Genomic DNA, 17956 nt, shown 5'->3' with positions numbered 1-17956 from the left:
CGTGAACAATGGTATCTTTTCCAACAATCACAAAACTAATGATCCATAATTTTGTGCTAATTCAATGATCCAAATTTTATAGGATTGGATTGATATGTCAATCACAAAAAAAGTTTCCATGTTTTCTTTGAAGTCAAATAATCAGATCACACTTCCCATAGAATTCTTAGATTCACAATTGTGCATGAACTTTCATTCATTAAACTAGCTTTGTACACGCATATGCTTAGAGACACTCATTCTCACTATTTACTCTATATGGCCCGATTTCACATTCATTTGGCCATTAGCTTTGCCCATAGGATTATAATAAATAGAATTAAGAAATACAATATATTTTCTAAATCCTAAAAGCACTCCACAAATTAGTTTTTCCTAAATCCTAAAATTGCTCCCTGATTTATTCTCTAAAGCTCTCATAATTTATTCACTAAATCTCTCATGATTGATTCCATAAATCTATCATGTTCTTCATGGAAACTTTTATTTTTCCTTATGGAAAAATATCTCTTGTCCATATATTTTCTAAAACTATTCTATAATAATTAAATGGAACTAAGAATATTTACAATTAAGGAATTATAATTCCTTTACAATATTGAAACCCCTTTGATTTTTTTTTCAAAAATCTTGATGTATCGGAATCTCTAATGCTCCTACATCAGAATTACATTGTTATTGATATAAATATTAACCATGGGGATACCTAGATGAAGATATTTTTCAATATAAGCTTTTTCCATCATTAAATCCATCAATTTGGCATCAACGCATACTTTTTTCTTCAATCTTGATTTATTTAAACATAATTCTACTTTTTTCTTCAATCTTGATTTCTTTAAACACAATTCCCTTATTAATTTTGCATAAATTTGGATATATTTGATTATTTGTAGTAAAGGAATTTTAACAAATATATTCGTCAATTCATCTAATAGACTCTATTGAGATTAGATTATTTGTTTATCTACATTCAACTTTTCTACAAAAGGAGGAATTTGAGATGTTGATGGTTGATATATTTGAAGAGAAGAAGATGTTTGTTTTATTATTACATTATTGTTTGATTGATTATGAGTGCCTTCCTCAATTTTTTCTTCAATGATAATAGCAGAATATTTATAAATTACTTTTCCATATCTAAGATGAATATCATTCAAATCAAGAGGAACAATCATATAAGCGGGAAACTTTTGTAACTCAACATTGTAAGTAGGTTGAGCTACTTTATTATTGGGTTTTTGAATGGGTTGGGCGGGTCGCTGAGTTGGTTATTTAGGAGGTTGATTGAAAATAATTTTAATTGTAGTGATTAAGGAACTAATGGTTGCAAAGGTTGGGTAGGATAAGGTTGTTGGACTTGTTGAGGATATTGCGGAAATTATTGTTGTGGATATTACAAGTATAGATAGTTTGGCATATTTCCATAAGTATACCCTCTCCATCCTTGTTACCAATGTTGATTTTGGGTTTTTCATGGGGGACATGGTTTCCAAGGCATGGGAGTATTCCAATTGTTTAGCCGAATATTGTTGATGAGGATCAAATTGGTGTATGGGGCATTGAGAAATACATGTTGGTCGTGGTTGGAAAGATCTTCTTGGTGCAAGATAACAAATTTGTTATGTAGCTTCATTATCTCCTTCAAAAATTACATGGAGTCCTCGTAATCAAGGGAAATTTCGTATTGCATAGTTTTCTGCGCATATAGCATGAAATTTAATATTATTCAAAGTACATTCATGCAAAGGATGATCTTTTTACATTTTGGAAAAAATAATTATGAAAGATGCATTTTCTTATTTTTATTTTTTTGGATTTTCAAAGCATCTATTTGTTTACTAAGATTACCAAGAATATATGTTTTAAAATTTCCAACACATTACCAATTTCATCTCTATTTACCCCATTAGTTGTCAATTTACTAACCCTAGAGATAGCATCTCTAGGTCCCTTACCATACTTATCCTTTCTTTGAGAAATGTGCTTACACAATTCAAATTTTTTTGGATAGCTAAGATACATATCCCTTTCCCAAAAGAATGAGCACATCTATCCATTTATCTCTAATTCCTCAAATTATAAAAATCTTAAGAGTATCCAAATTCAAATTTTGTTGTTTAGCCCTCTTTGTGACATTTTAATGCTTCCTCTTGCAAATTTCAGTTTACACAGTAGTCTTTGTATTTATTAAGAAACATTTGATGCATATTATCCCAAGTTCTGATGCTAATTATTCCTAATCCCATAACCAATCGCAAAGCTACATCCTTAAGAGTAATTGGAAACGACTTAAGTTTTTGGGAATTAAGAGAGTAAACATAACTATGACATGATACATCAAATTCAAAAAGAAAATTTTCAAGATTGTATGTTCTCTTATCATGAAAATTGGGAAGTACTTATGTTGAAATGTTTGTCATGTTATCATTTGTTGTTGAATCTATAATAGTAAAGCCAAATTATTCTTCAACATTTTCATTAACTATTGTTCCTCTTACCCTTGTTCCATCAATTATTTCTTGTTCTTCATGTTCAACCATATAAACAAAGTGTTTTGGTTGTTGTACATGATTATCAATTATTGGTAATTCTATCTCTTCACTAGTTAATTCTTCTTTAGTATGATGAGAGTAGAGTATAACTACTTGTTGTGGACTTGATATATATATTTTTTCTTCTCCTTCTTCTTTAGATTTCTCTTTTCCTTCTGGAGCCAAAATTCGACCTGAGTGTTCTCCTCTGGTAACTCTCCTTACAAATGATGTGGCTCTCACTGCACCACGAGTTGAACTACATGGGCTGATGGGTGGTCAAGTGGTTGGAACAATTCTACCCCTAACAAATCTACCTCTAGAATCTATTTGCATATTCATGCATTATTTTTTGATCAAGTGAGAGTAGGACCATCTATTAATCTAAAAAAACTACATAATATACGTAAGGTAGCATTAGCTACAAAGGAGCAAAAGCCCACACAACTGCTTACCCAAGCAAGCAAAGAAACTAAGGGACACCAAAGAACCATCTACCCTAAAGGCATCAAATAAGGAAACCAGTGAAATAGAGCCCTTCTATCCTTTCTGTTGAGCCACCAAAAAACCTTTATCGATGGGGTCCACCATATCAAAGGCCCACCAAACAATGCCAATAACTCACTCAAAATCTCCAAAGAACTTGAAATCCAGAAGACCATGCGATCAACCTTCAAAGATCCAACGGTCAAGAGGTGATCTCGGGATGCCAACAAGCATGCCCTTTATCCGTTCAAATGGACCCGAAAAGAACTATGTGCCATCTATCTAAACTATTTTGGGTCCGCATTGGGAGATAACCAATGAGCAGCTTAACCGCCTGAAATACACCAGATGCAAGAGATCCATAAAGGACAATGCAACTATCCTGAGCTATAACTGCCTTAATGGACCCAAAATAGAAATAAGTCACCACTTGAAAGATTTCGGGTCCAGATGGAGAGTTATCGGTCATTCAGTTTGCCGCCCGAAATCCATAGGATGGCAGCAATCTCATAAGCTTTCCCACTCAATAACTAAGTAAACGGGCCCAAAGATTTAATAGGCCATAAACAATGTATTTTAGGACCAATCATAGACTTATCTTGTATGTGGCTTCCTGCCTGAAAACCATAGGAATATAGAGTCCAGGGTGCAGTTTCCGCCCGAAAACCAAAGGCGACCTTTAGTCGGGTGTTTGTCATCCTGCTCACACTTAACTAAATACTCCTTCCTTGTATTGACCCAAATTCTTCTGTTTCCATCAGTCTTCACTCTGCTCATTTCTCATGCTCTGATAGTGCTCCCTGTCTAAGGTCGCTTGTCTATGACAGTCTTCCCGCAATCGTCCTTGGGGAGTCGCCATCCATTCATATCTTTTATTGCTTTTGGAATAGAGTACTCCTTCATTTGCCAAAATATCCGCTAACCTGTTGGCTGATCGGCGCACATGAACAAAACTAAGGGTTCTCATGGTTCACAGGTGGGATTGAATACGTTGATAGACCTGCAGTAACCGTCAGTGTTTCGACACTTTTTCTAGAGCTGAGCCATTGCATATCTTCTTGACCGAGTTAATTATCAATTTCGAATCAGCTTCAATTATAGTATTATGTAAATTTGAATCCATCAAGATTTCTAGGCATTGCTCAAGGGCCATTAGCTCTACCATATTATTAGTGGCCTTCCCCAAATGACTATGAAATATGGCTTTTATGAAACCCTTGTCATCTCTTATTACTCTGCCATAACTAGCTATACCAGGGTTTCCTTTAGAGGCTCCATCTATATTGCATTTCATCAAACCCTGAGGGGGAGGTTGCTAGAAGTCCTTATCTACTGTTATATGACTTATAGTCTTGTTTATGCCTTGGGGGAAAAGCCCCTGTAGGCTCCAATAAAGAAGAATCTGCTCATCCTGGCCTTGAGGTTGGTTCTCAGGGGGTTTCTTTAGAAGGGTTCCTACAGTCTCTTTGAGCTGTCTTAAGATTTGAGCCATGATAATCTGAGAAGAACCAGTTCTATTCTTGAAGATCCTGTTTTTGTGTTCTTTCCAGACATCCCATATTAGAAAGCCTGGAACCATGGCCCAAGCTTTGTTGATTATATCATTTTCAAATAAGTTTCTCCTTCAATTCCTGAAAGTACTTGTGATGTTGCATATGTTCCTATCCGTTTGTTTGAAGATTGAAGCCACCCAATTCCACAAGGTGGAGGTGAATGGGTAGAGGTTGAGTAGGTGTTCCATTGTTTCCTCTTGTGATTCACATAGCTGGCATCTAGATGGACCATCTATACCTCTTTTCCGAAGGTTTTCCCAAGTCAATTTTTTTTATATTGCACCAACCACATGAACAGTTTGTTTTTCATCCAGTTTTGGTTCTTCCATACCTTATCAGGGTTTGGAAAGTCAAGCCTTAGGGCTATTCTCTTGGCTTCTTTAAGGTTGAAGTTTCCTTTGTTTTTTTCCCCATCTCAATTGGTCTGAGGATGTTGAAGTCAGAATATTTCTTTGTTCCAAGATAGTTGCAAGAGCTTCTGCCTGGGCCTTCAAAGGGGAGTCATCACTATATACCAAGTTCTTCCAAGTTCTCCATTTTCCATCATTTCTATCCTGATCCCAGAAGTCATTTACCCTTAGTAAACCTTTGTCATCAATATCATTCTTGAGATTGGTAAATTCTTCTCTTAACAGGTTAGGTTCCTATTGCCAATTGTCCTTCCAAAACCAAGCTAGGTTTCCATCTCTGATCTTGCAGAAACTGTGTTTCTGAACAATGGCTCTATTCTCCCAAGCTTTGTTCCAAATGTGGGAGCCTTTGATGAGCCCAAACATTCAAATGTGCTCCTTTTCTTGCCAATTATTTGCATATTTCTGTTTCCATACCTTGGCCCAAGGGGATGCCGATTCCTTTAGCCATCTCCACCAAAGTTTTTCCCCAAAACTTTGCTTAGGGTTTCAGGGTCATCAAGTCCCAAACCTCCATGTGTCTTGGGTTTACAAATTTTTTCCCAAGCTACCAAAGCCCATTTCTTTTTCTCTTCCCCTTTGCCCCAAATAAAATCTCTTTGGATATTTTTGATGTGTTGCACAACTCCTTTAGGAGCTGGAAGGACTGAAAACATGAAGATGGGGACAGTTTGTAGGACAACTTTTGTAAGCACTAGTCGTCCTGCTAAATTCAAAGACCTGTTTGTCCATTTCCGAGTTTTGTCCTGTAGTTTATTAGTGACTGGCTCCCAAAATACCTTGCTTAGGGGTTTATCTGTGAGAGGTATTCCCAAATATTTGGAAGGAAGTTGATCTCTTTGAAAACCTAGAATTCTGGTGAGGTTTCTCTGAATGGCAATGTCAGTATTAAAAAATAAAATCTTTGATTTGGTAAGGCTTACCTCTGTACCTGCAGCCATAACAAAGTTGTTCAAGATTTGCTTTAAGGCAAGAGATTCCTTAACCATGGGGGTACCCTGCAGTATGGTATTATCCACAAATTGTTGATGAGTCAAGGCATCCCCATTCAGGGTGAGTTTAAGACCCTGGATTTTGCCTTCTGCTTTGGCAGATTTGATCGCCTTGCTTAAACCTTCCATCATGAGAATAAAGAGGAAGGGTGAGAGCAGATCTCCTTGTCTGAGCCCTATCAAAGGCTTAAAGGTTTTTGATGGTGAGCCATTAAGCAGGATTGAAAAACTAGAGGTAGTAACAAGGGCCATTATCCGTTTTATCCAGTTATGGTCAAAGCCATATGCTATGAGAACTTCCTTGATGTAAGCCCAGCTTAGCTTATCATAAGCATTTTCTAGGTCAAGTTGTATGATCATACCTACCTGCTTATTGCTCTTGAGAGAGTGTACCACCTTGTGAGCTTGAATGATATTATTTAGAATTTTCCTTCCTTCCACATATCCAGTTTTTTCCTCAGACACAAGAGTTGGGAGAAGGGGCTTAAGCCTGTTTGCAATTATTTTGGAAATGATTTTGTATACCACATTGCATAATGCTATGGGTCTAAATCTGTCTAAAGTCATGGAATTTTCCTGCTTTGGAATCAAAGATATGAAAGATGCATTGAGCGCCTTCAAAACAATTTTGTTTTTCCTTGAGTCCTCCACCACATCAAGGATATCTTGCTTGACTATTTCCCAACAGGCTTTGAAGAAGTCGACATTGAAACCATTCGGGCCTGGAGCTTTCCCATTTTGCATCTCTTTGATGACTTCACTGACCTCTTCTTCAGTCATTGGCCTGTTAAGATTGTAATTGTCTTCTCTTGTCACAAGCTTAGGAATGTGCTTTGTGAAGTGCTTGATGAATTGTGATCTGTTTATGAGAGGCTTCTCTGCTATGCTTTGGAAATGTTGTACCAGAGAAGATTCTATTTCTTTGTGGGTATTGAGCTGTTTTCCTTGAGTATCTTTGAGTTTTGAAATCCTGTTATGAGACCTATGATCCATGGTAGACTTGTGAAAAAACCTTGTATTTCTTTCTCCTTCTTTTATCCATTGTACCCTCGACTTCTATCTCCAGAAGATCTCCTCTTGCTTGCATAAGCCTTCCTAGTCCTGTTGAAGAGAGCCATCTTGTATTTTACTTTCCTCAATGAAACCATCTGTGATGAGGCTTTGGTTAATTTCCTGTAGTTTCACTCAACTACTTTTTTGGCTTTGAAGATGTTTCCAAACTCATTCTTATTCCAATCTTTAAGCCTGAGTTTGATGTGTTTCAATCTCTGATGTAGAAGGAACATTTTAGTTCCCTGAACGTTCATATCTTATGTCCACCATTTTTCAATATTGTTGATGAAGTCAGGATGTGTAAGCCAAATGTTTTCGAACCTGAAAGGTATGTTTCTCAGAGTGCCTATAAAGGAAGCCTCAAGTTGAATAGGCCAATGATCCGAGCCTCCAAAAGGGAGGATTAAAGCTGACAGTTAAAGCCCGTAAGGATTAGGTCCTCAGAGATAATGAACCTATCTAGCTTAGAGGCAACTTGAGCAGCCCCTCCCCTCTTATTATTCCAAGTGAAGGTACCATTTCTTGTCTCTGTATCTACTAGCTTCATGTTGTTTATGAAGCTCTGAAATGCTATGGAATCTCTGCCTAGTGATCTAGTCCCACCTTTTTTTCAGAGAGAGATCTAATCATATTAAAGTCCCCTCCCAAAATCCAGGGGATAACTGAATATCTTTCTCTTAGCTCCTCCAGTGAGGTCAGAAGCCTGAGTTTATCTTCAAGTTTTTGTGGACCATAGACATTTGTGATCAAATAAACTTCCTTACCACCCAAAGGTTGGATAACCACTGATAAGTAGTTCCTAGTTGCTTCAAAATCTAGGATTCCAAGTTTCTGGGGGTTCCACAGTGTGAGAATTCCTCTTGCTGTGTTGTCTCCTTTAACTTCTAGATATTCATACTTAATAAGCCATTTGTTGTGTATCTCTCTTATTTTATCTATTGAAAATTTTGTTTCTTGGATAAACACCATATCTAGTTTTTCTTCTTTCATTCTATTGTTGAGATTCCTTTGTTTCCTTTTACTTCCTAGACCTCTAATATTCCATGTTGTAAGCTTCATTAAGAAAGATTTGTAAATGAGTAACTAGTTAGATCTTTCATCTTACCTGAGTTGATCATGAGTTTTCCACACTCTGTCAGCAGCTCATTCTGTCTTTTTCTTCCTCTTTTCCTACCTGGGTTCTTGGGAGCTTGTCCCAATGTTGCCTCCATCGTTTTTACCCCTCCGTTTTCCTGACTATCATGGTTCCTTTTTACCCCAGAACCCTTTGCTTGAGATCTCTAGAGGAAGAGTTGTTGTACTCTATTAAACTGCTCTTGAGGTAGAAAATCCACCCCTTTGGTAGTTCCTTGCTCCAAGAACTTTTCTAGATCTAGATTTTCCCTTTCAAGAATTTCCTGCAGCTCATGATCCTCCGTTCCCACTTTGCTTGGGGTCATCTCATGGTCCCTGTCAAGTTCCATAGTGCTTGGCAGATCTTCCTTTTGTTGGCTGTTTTCAGGTCTGTCCTCCATGCTGTCATCCTTTTCCTTCTTTGCAGGATTATCCTCCATTACCTGATTCGCTCCATTGTTCCCATCTTCTTCTTCTAATATCTTGAATCTATTGTGACTTGGCTCCTTCTCCTCGTTGATTTTCTTTTGGTTCTTTCTCCCTCCTTTCCCTCTACCTCCCACTTTGGTAAAGCCTTCTGTATCTTTGCCTGAGGTGGCTTTAATACTGTTCTCCATTTTGTTTGAAGGGTAGTCTCTAAAGAGGTGCCCGTGTTCATGGCATTTGCGACATCTGAAAGGGACATGCTCGTAGTCCACCGCCTACACCTATTCTTCATCATAAACTTCTAGAATGATTTCATTCGGCAGAGCTCCAGAAAGGTCCATTTCTATGCATATTCAGGCAAAGGAGGTGTATTTTCCGTGCAGAGTGGCATCTGATACTTTTAAAAAATTCCCTAGTTGATTGCCTATGGCTTTTAAGGATTCTGGCAGCCAATAATCTAAAGGTAGGGAGTAGAGTCTTATCCATACCGGCACTGATGTGAATGTCTCTCGCTCCGGGACAAAATTCATCACCCAAGGCCGCATATAGAGGCCTGCAGCAGCATAGAAGTATGGTCCTCCTTCGAAGACTCTGTCTTTATCCTCTAAGCTTGAGAACACTACTGTGAAGAAACCCTTGGATCCAAGGTGCAGATTTATTTCTCCCTTAGGTTTCCAATGGTTCTTTATCCAAGCGTGCAAGGCCTTCTCCGTTGGCCATATCCCCGCATATTCATGCATTCTAATTACCATGATTTAATCTAAAATATTTTCTAAATGCATTTATATCTATCCCTATATGCTTATGTCTAATTTTAAACCAATTCATTTTAACGCTTCCCTAGCAACAATGCAACAAATTTCAAGTAATTTTATTTTTCCTAAATTCCTATCCTTCAATTAGCAATCCAAATCTGTAATCTTATGAACTGTATCCATTGTACATTATTTAGTGATTTCTATATAATAGCTACTGAATTAAACCTTTTAAATTAATTAAATTAAATACCAATAAAACTAATCAAATATTAAATTAAGTGCTACAACAACCAACCATATTTATAATTTATAGATTACGTATTTTAATATTCTAATACAATTTTTAATCATTCATTATGAATGATAACCTCTACAAAATTAGTGAAGTAATTTCTAAAATACAAATAAGATATTTTGTATTCTTGTAGCTCGTTTACAACATAAAATCATATTGATATTAGCCCTTTGTAAATATGCATAAAACAAAACTGCAATACTAAATTGAATCAACATTAAACTAAAAATTAAAATGAAAGCTACAAGATGAATTAAAGAACTAACAAAATATTAAATAGCAACAAATAATTTTATGTAAGATGAAAATCACTGGTTTTATATTAGTTCAAGGAAACAAAATATAGAGTATACAAGGATGATTTCTTTGATAATTCAATCCACTAGTATCACAATGTCTTATATTGCATTCTAAGTGATTTGTCATATTTCTATACCTATGGATTACAAATCAAAATTGTTGGACAAAGGATCCTAGAGAAATGAGATTTTTGGTAATCATTCCTTCGTTAACATCTTTACAACATCGTTCAATAAATCCATGGATCGATCTTTCAACATGGTCCTTTTTTCTATCTAATTAAATCTTTGCGGATACATTATCACGAACTCTAGTTTTGTTATCTTGAAATTGGACATTGACTTGGATGTTTAGTGACCTCTCCCACCTATTCGCTTGCTTCTATGACCTATCTATTCAATAAATGTCCCTTTCTGACACATTTGTGACCTGATCCAACTCATGTTTTTTTCCTCTAGATCACTACAACCATGTATAATGATGTCTCTACCATGATCTTAGCTACAAAATGTATATAGTCACTAAGCCAAATATTTTTATAGTGAATTATTAAAAATAATTCATAATTGAAATTACTTATTCAAAGATTTAGGAAAAAAATGCATAAAAATAATTAGTTTACCTCAAAATTTATTCCTTGATGTAGTATCCTATAGATGGTATGTTTTTCTGGAAAAATGGGTAAAGATGAGGTATAAAACACAATAGAATACGAGTTTTAGAAGGAAAAATCATGGAAAAAAGAGTGATAAAATTGTTGAAAATGAGAACCCAACATGGAGATGTATGGAATTCATTATTTGTTTAATTATTATGCATTGTGATGTTTTGATCACAATTTATTGTGCTTAAGGGTTGTAACGATGTCCTTAAGCACTACTCATCATCTTGGGGATAACCAATCTTTTGTCTATTTATTTTAGGCTCTATTTTCTATTTTATCTTTTTAGGTTCAATCCCCAACACACCCTCTACTTGATTCTAATAATCCACTAATTAATTAATTACAATGATTTCCATCTATTTATTCTCCAACACTCACTATTTAGTTTCCTCTAGTTTGATTTCTTCTTCTCCATTGTTCACTCCATTTTGTTTATGTTGTAACTCTTCATCTCCCTTCAATTTTGTTCTAGTTCAAGGTTTTGTTGGTCAAGTTTTACCATGTTTTCATTGTTACACTCAATTTGTGCAGTCATTGTCTTGTTAGCTCACATACTCCACTTTGATATCATGGAAATGGTTAGAACTCATTATTTGTTTACTTATAATGCATTGTGATGTTTTGATCACAATGTGTTGTGCTTAAGAGTTGTAATGATGACTTTAGACACCACCCATCATCTTGGAGATAATCATTTTGTTTGTTTTTATCTTTTAGAATTTGCTTTATATTCTATGTTCTTAGGTTCAATCCCCAAAACACTCTCTAATCAATTCTAATAATAAAAAGACAAACTAATTAAAATAAATTCCAACTTATTTATTCTCCAACATTAACTATTTAGTTTCCTCTAAATTGATGTATTCTTATCTGATTGTTCACTACATTTTATTTATGTTGCAACTCTTCATCACCCTTTATTTTCTTTTTCTAGTTCATGTTTTCTTTGTCAATTTCTACCATGTGTTCATTGTTACACTCAATTTGTGCACTCATTGTCTTGTTATCTCACACACTCTAATTTGATCTCCATAATAACATTGTTTAAATTAATTATGTGATTTTTTCACTGTCCACCAAGATTGCAAATTGCATTTTATCACACTAGTCATGCTTCTTCACCCATCCTACAATGGACATTATGTTGTGTTGAAGGATTCCAAGAAGCACAATAAGAATGATATATTGTTGATCTCCTTGCTAGTGATACAAAGAATGGTTTCAACATGTCTAAACAATGTCTAGTAAAGAGATTGGTTTGAAAAATATGAACCAACAATCCCATGACACATTAAATTTGGAGATCAAAATCTTTGAAAATCCAACCAGAAGGATATGGCACCCCAATTTCATTGAGTAGTGAATATTCTAGAGATGTAAATAAAGTGTCATGTTTCATTTGTTTTTGGAGAAGCTTACTTCTATTTAATTAAATGACCAAACAAAATTTAATGGTATAATTCAATAATAAGAGTTGCCTCATCAAAGACAAGCCTAAAAAAATATGAATAATAATACAATTTATGAAGAGGAAGACGTGTATTGATTGGATGCCAAGATTGGTGGTGAATGTGGAATGTAATACCCCATAAAAACACTAGATAGGTTTTTTTTTGTGTATTAATGCTTCAAATGCACAATGATAAACCAAGCCATAGTGGGGTAAGCATCATCCATGTATGGAAAGTAAGGTAAGTATGCTACCATTGGTTTGTATTGGCATAAAATAGAATAGTAAGAATAAGGTGCACTTGAAGTTATAATTGCCTTGGAGCATAATGGGGGCAATGAATGGAGAAATAGGGTGGGTCTTAATATTTTATTAAGACTACCCATTGTCATTATTCCATAGCTTCCTCTTGTCTTATGCATCCCAATTTTAATACCGTATTTTCTTCCTCCATTTCTCTCAACAAGGCATCAAACCATGTAGCTTAAATAAATACCTTTGAAACACTTTGTGGGGGAATATTATTAATACATATAAAATGATGATTAAGAAGTTAGCTTCTTTACCTCTTGTTTTTGTGTTTTACTGTCCATTAGAAAATTGAAGAGGATGTATGGTTCAAATAATTCAAAATAGGAATATGAACTCATCCATTCAGACAAGGTAGTTGATGAAATGTAATTAGTGTTAATTGGAACTCAAACAACCTCAAATCAGTTGATTGAATGGATATAAATAAGAAAGAAAATGACAAGCTATCAATTGAAAAGATCATTAAACAAGATATCTAAGTATAAATACCGCATTTCAAAGGTTATAAAGTAGTTGTATCAAATATCCATACTATTTTCTAAGGTGGAAAATTTAGAGGAGTTGTCCATGACCACAAAGGAAAAAAAGAAATAGAATACACATGGGGTAGAGATCCTGCCACAAATAATGAGGTGAAGGCTCTAATTATGTTTTAATAACTATCCATTCTCATCAGAAAAATAATTCACAATGTCATCATAATAAATGATTCCATGATCATTACAAGGGTAACTCAACGTTAAAATATTTCACCAAACTTGTTAACTAGCAAAGTTTTTTATGCGTCATTGTTGATACCCTCAAATCACACTGGGCTAGTGAGATAATGGGACTAGGCTTGAGGTTCAATGCCCATAATTAGATCACAACTATTTACAACATATTTTTACAATAAAATAAAGGAAAATTGTTTACAGTGATGAAATAAATGGAAAAGAAACCATATTAACATTCATACACGTTGCTAAAAATAAACGAACTAAAATTAAATTAAATTAATGACAAAATAAATTTATGGGAAGATTCTAAAGATCATACCATGTCAGCCATAATATTGCACAAGTATGTTATGTAATATGATATAATTTAAATAATAATTCAGTCGCTAATATCAGAGGAATCTTCTCTTAAAAACTAAAATATAAAGCAACCTCGTTGATTAAAATATGCCAAAAAATATAAGTTGTCAAAATGCAAATTCTATTGATAAAAGTAAGAGTACAACGTATCGTTTTGGCCAATTACTGCGAAAATCAAGACCAAAAATCAACTTTAAAATGTCTAGATGCAACAAAATTCATATATCGACACCTGGAATGCCAAATAATCAAGAAAAGAAAAATGTTGGCCTTGTTGGACACTTTCGATAAGATTGTATCAACAATATTTTCTACAAAAAATGTACCAATTAGCACTGATATGACAAAATATCAGACCTTCTAACAACATTAATTGATGCAAGAAATAAACAACAACCTTTATGAAGAAACCAAAATTTTGATGAGCTCACTTCCTCCTTGTCACTCTTGAAAGGATTTCTACTGTCACCAAAACAAGTAAGCTCTAATACTCTAGAATAAATGAATCAATGAAAAAGTGACAACCTTTAAAACTTATAGATACCTCTCCTCACTAGCCTTTTTTAATCCTTCCTTCTATGCCTTCTATTTCATTTTATACCTCCCTTAGATAGTTGGGGGGAAAAATTGTCTCATAACTAATGATTTTGTTATATTAATTTTTTTTTTTCTTTTTATGTCAAGAGAAGGAATTTAGAGGGGATATTTTTTAATTAATTAATTTTATAAAGTAGGTGGAGTCGGCACTATGCCTATAAAGTATTTGTATTAACCTCATAACTCCATATTAAAACATATAAAATATGGCATCATCGAGAATACTACTTTCATGATAACAACATGTATAAATCATGCCAACATCCATAAACATATAGTATCAAGAATATGGAACCATTTTGTGTTTCCCACATAACATAATATCATCAAAAATATATGCCATATTCAAAAGTAAATTGTTGTCCCAAATATATGTCAATGTCGTAATCTGAAATAATTGCAAGTGAAATAGAGTAAAAAATAATATATCAAAGAAATAATTGAAGTCAACTCCAAATATCTGCTTGGGCCAACCATGTAGGATGGTCCATTTCCCTCTTTCTTTCTCTCTGTGTGTGCCTTTAGGTGCATGTCAGTGAAGAATATTTATCTCCTCCCTTCTCCTTCGGTTGTATAAGATGAGGTAGCTTCAGAGCGAGAGTATATAAGCATAACAATCATACACAATTTTCCCAATACCAATTGTGTAGGGGAATCAAGATGTTGTTGAGCATGAAATGAAGTATCCTGAGATAGAGTAGAGGGTATCTAAGGAGGCACAATAACAAGTTGTATAGAGCGATACGAAATGGTGGGCCAAAGAGAAAATGTGAAGGCGGGCCTGATAAGATTGGTTTCCCACCCATCATTTTGAACTACTTGTTATTGGGGTGCCTAAGGTTCCAGAAATTCCATTATACTAGGGTAAGGAAGAGGCGTGTTTTGTGAAGCACGTGGGGTAGGAGGACCTTTGAGGTATAAGTGACCAGTTTGAGTCAAATGGTTGAATTTCTTACATTTTGCATCAAGATGAATAGAAAAATGGATCCTCTTATTCTTGTTTTTCTTCCATGACATATTAGTTCTTTTGTTCTATATTCTTTTATTTCTTTGTGAACCTATGCTAAATAAGATAATATTGTATTGTAATTAAGAATATTTATCATGTGGCCATTAACATTCTGAGCATAAATATATGATTGGTAAAGTAAAGGACTAACTGAAGTCATAACTCACATAAGCACAAAATTGTTTTTCATAGATACAAAAAAGGAAAGAATATGTATGATACAAAGAAGGAACTGTTCATGCATGAAATTAAGACAAGTGTGATGAGAATCATGTGTACTAGTATAAACAATTATCCTTGAAAATTTTCCCATTGCAAATCAAAGCAAGATTAGTGTGAATGTGAGACAAAATAGGAAACAAATATATTTAATGGAGTATAGTGAGAAACATATAAAATACTCACAAATTGAGAAGGATCAAAATAATTATATGAGGTTCTTTTCTTTTTGTTTCATAAGATAGTGAGAAGAAGTATTTGTGTATAAGACTGGGTAAGTATAATGATCAAATATATAATCCACATAAGCTAGGGACTAAGCCTTATATTCCCTTGCTCAAGTCGACCTTAAAGCTTCAAATGAACTTCATAAAATACCCAGTGTGTCCTTTTGAGTGTGATTATGCTTATAAATCAAAGTAGGGAATGTTGTCTCAATGCAGGAGGTGAAAAATGGTAAGTATGGAGTGAATGTGTGATTTCCTGATGGGCTCAAAGTGCTAGTTACTTGAATTTTCCTGGGTAGCCAACGACAAGTGCATTAAGCACATGAGTGAGATAAAACTTTAGTCATAAAATATTTTTACCAATTAATATTAAGTGTTTCCTAGGAGGGCTACATCATCAGTTGATAAAGTAACTCGAATAGATGACACAAAATGAATGTAACTTTAGGATATATGTGACAAATCAAAGCATGTATGCACTTAAGTGGTTAGAATGCAGAATAATGGCAACAAAACACAATGAATTGAGGCTAGTAAATATGGATCAAGTATAATTTGAACTATGTGCGTGGAATCTGATTATACTCTTACCCCCTATATGGAAAAATGTGTCCAACATCGATAACCTTTGTATGAGATGAAGGGAGGGTGTCTTCTTGCAAATGAGTATTAACAATATTGAATTGTGATATCCAAAATGAATAGGCCACAAGACATGTAACTGGTTTGTGGTATTTAGGTTGATATGATTGAGGCCATGCACATGATGTGTCATTGGTTATAAGGAAAGACAAAAAAAGACTTCTTGAAATCATGTACAAGCGGGTGTCAAGCTGGTAGGGGAAGCACGTTAGTGAGAGGAGGGAATGATATTATATGATTTTGATATTGTAAAAATGGTTTACCTATACCCATGTCAGCCCTGTGACTAACTAGTCAAGCAATATGTTGCATTGAGTCTGGATGCACACCTTTAAACAAAGAAAGATAAGGTGGCAAGCTTCTCTTCAAAGATATTGTAGTATGGAGGTGAAATGTCTTACATACGAAGTAGGAAAATGCACTAGATGATGGCTTAATCCTATTCTTGTCTATGTTGTTAGCTATATAGTGAGGGTCATATCAGAGGATATTGGGGCCACGAGCCATAATAAAATTACTATCTTCTTGTAGATGGTATTAGTCTTGAAGTGAAAAGTGCTAGACCAGAATATAAGGAAATATTATGATGCAGAGGTAGTTTCAGAGTCCAAATAGGACAGCCTATGAAGGCATGTGGGTAATCTAAAGGATATGAAAGGAGACACTTGGTCTTTTCCTTCATACAGATAGTGAGGAAATAGAGGGAACAACAAGGGGGGGAAACAATGGAGGGGGTTAAAATTATGCACATATATTTGATAGACCAAAGAAATCCAATATTTACAAAGACAAAGAATATTAGCCAACAAAAGTTGAGATAAAAACTCTTGTCGTACCTGTGACCACTATCCTTATGTACCTCTGAGTTGGTTACCAATAGTTCTTGTGAGTAGCTATGAGGGCTAGCAATTGTTTTAGTGAGTCGCAAACTTTTACTTCTTGAGAAGGGCAGAAGAGCACAACGAGGGGTAGAGAGGCTCAACTGTCTACAGTGGTTGAGAGCCTCAATGTGCTCCTTAGGATTCACTTGAGTAAATGTCTATCACATCTCATAAATTTCCAACTCACACCATATGGTCACATATTGTTCTCACAAGAATTACACCTTGCTAGAATTTCTAGTGGCATTTAAACTAAGGTTAAAGTGGTAGCGTAATTATCAACATTTAATTCCACTTGAAAGTGTAACATGTGATGCTATAAAAGGTATATTCTCATAACCATGCCACATTTTTTCGTGCCTTAGCTATGGTGGATAACAAATTTCATAGTGTGACTATCATTTGGTCCATGTCATTGCAATGTTGGCTATTGTGGTTATTGAACTTTGTAAGCATGGGCTATGTGGATTTCATTGACAATAACATGCCTTACTGCCACACTTCATATCTAGGATGGTCATATTATGTATTATTCCATTTGTTAAAATTATGTTTAAATCGATCAACCTTTTCTCTTGTTCCCCATGGATTATATGGTCAACACATAATGCTAGTGTTGGGGCTTGTCACCTCATATATATGTGTTAATTATGTTACAAGGTGCATTGGTTTAAAAAAACTTTATAATAGCATACCATCGTGCACCTATGCCTTTAGGTCTATGGCATAGTTAAAAATTAAGATTTGATTAAATATAGTTTTATGATTAAATATAAACAAGTATATATTTGTATACTTAAGACTCAAAACTTTCTGTCTCCATGCTCAGAGGTGCAATGATATCATAAAGAGTGTTAGCTGAATGAGGAAATGTCCAAAAACTTATAATGAAGACAATGTGGCAACAATGGTGTTGTAGCTATCAGGCTCATAATCATATCAGTACTACCAAAATA

This window comes from Pinus tabuliformis, chromosome J, assembly GCF_031772625.1.
Source record: "Pinus tabuliformis cultivar Carrire ecotype Pingquan chromosome J, CPIR1, whole genome shotgun sequence".
NCBI classification, from domain to species: Eukaryota; Viridiplantae; Streptophyta; class Pinopsida; order Pinales; family Pinaceae; genus Pinus; species Pinus tabuliformis.
This window is presented reverse-complemented; position numbering follows the sequence as displayed.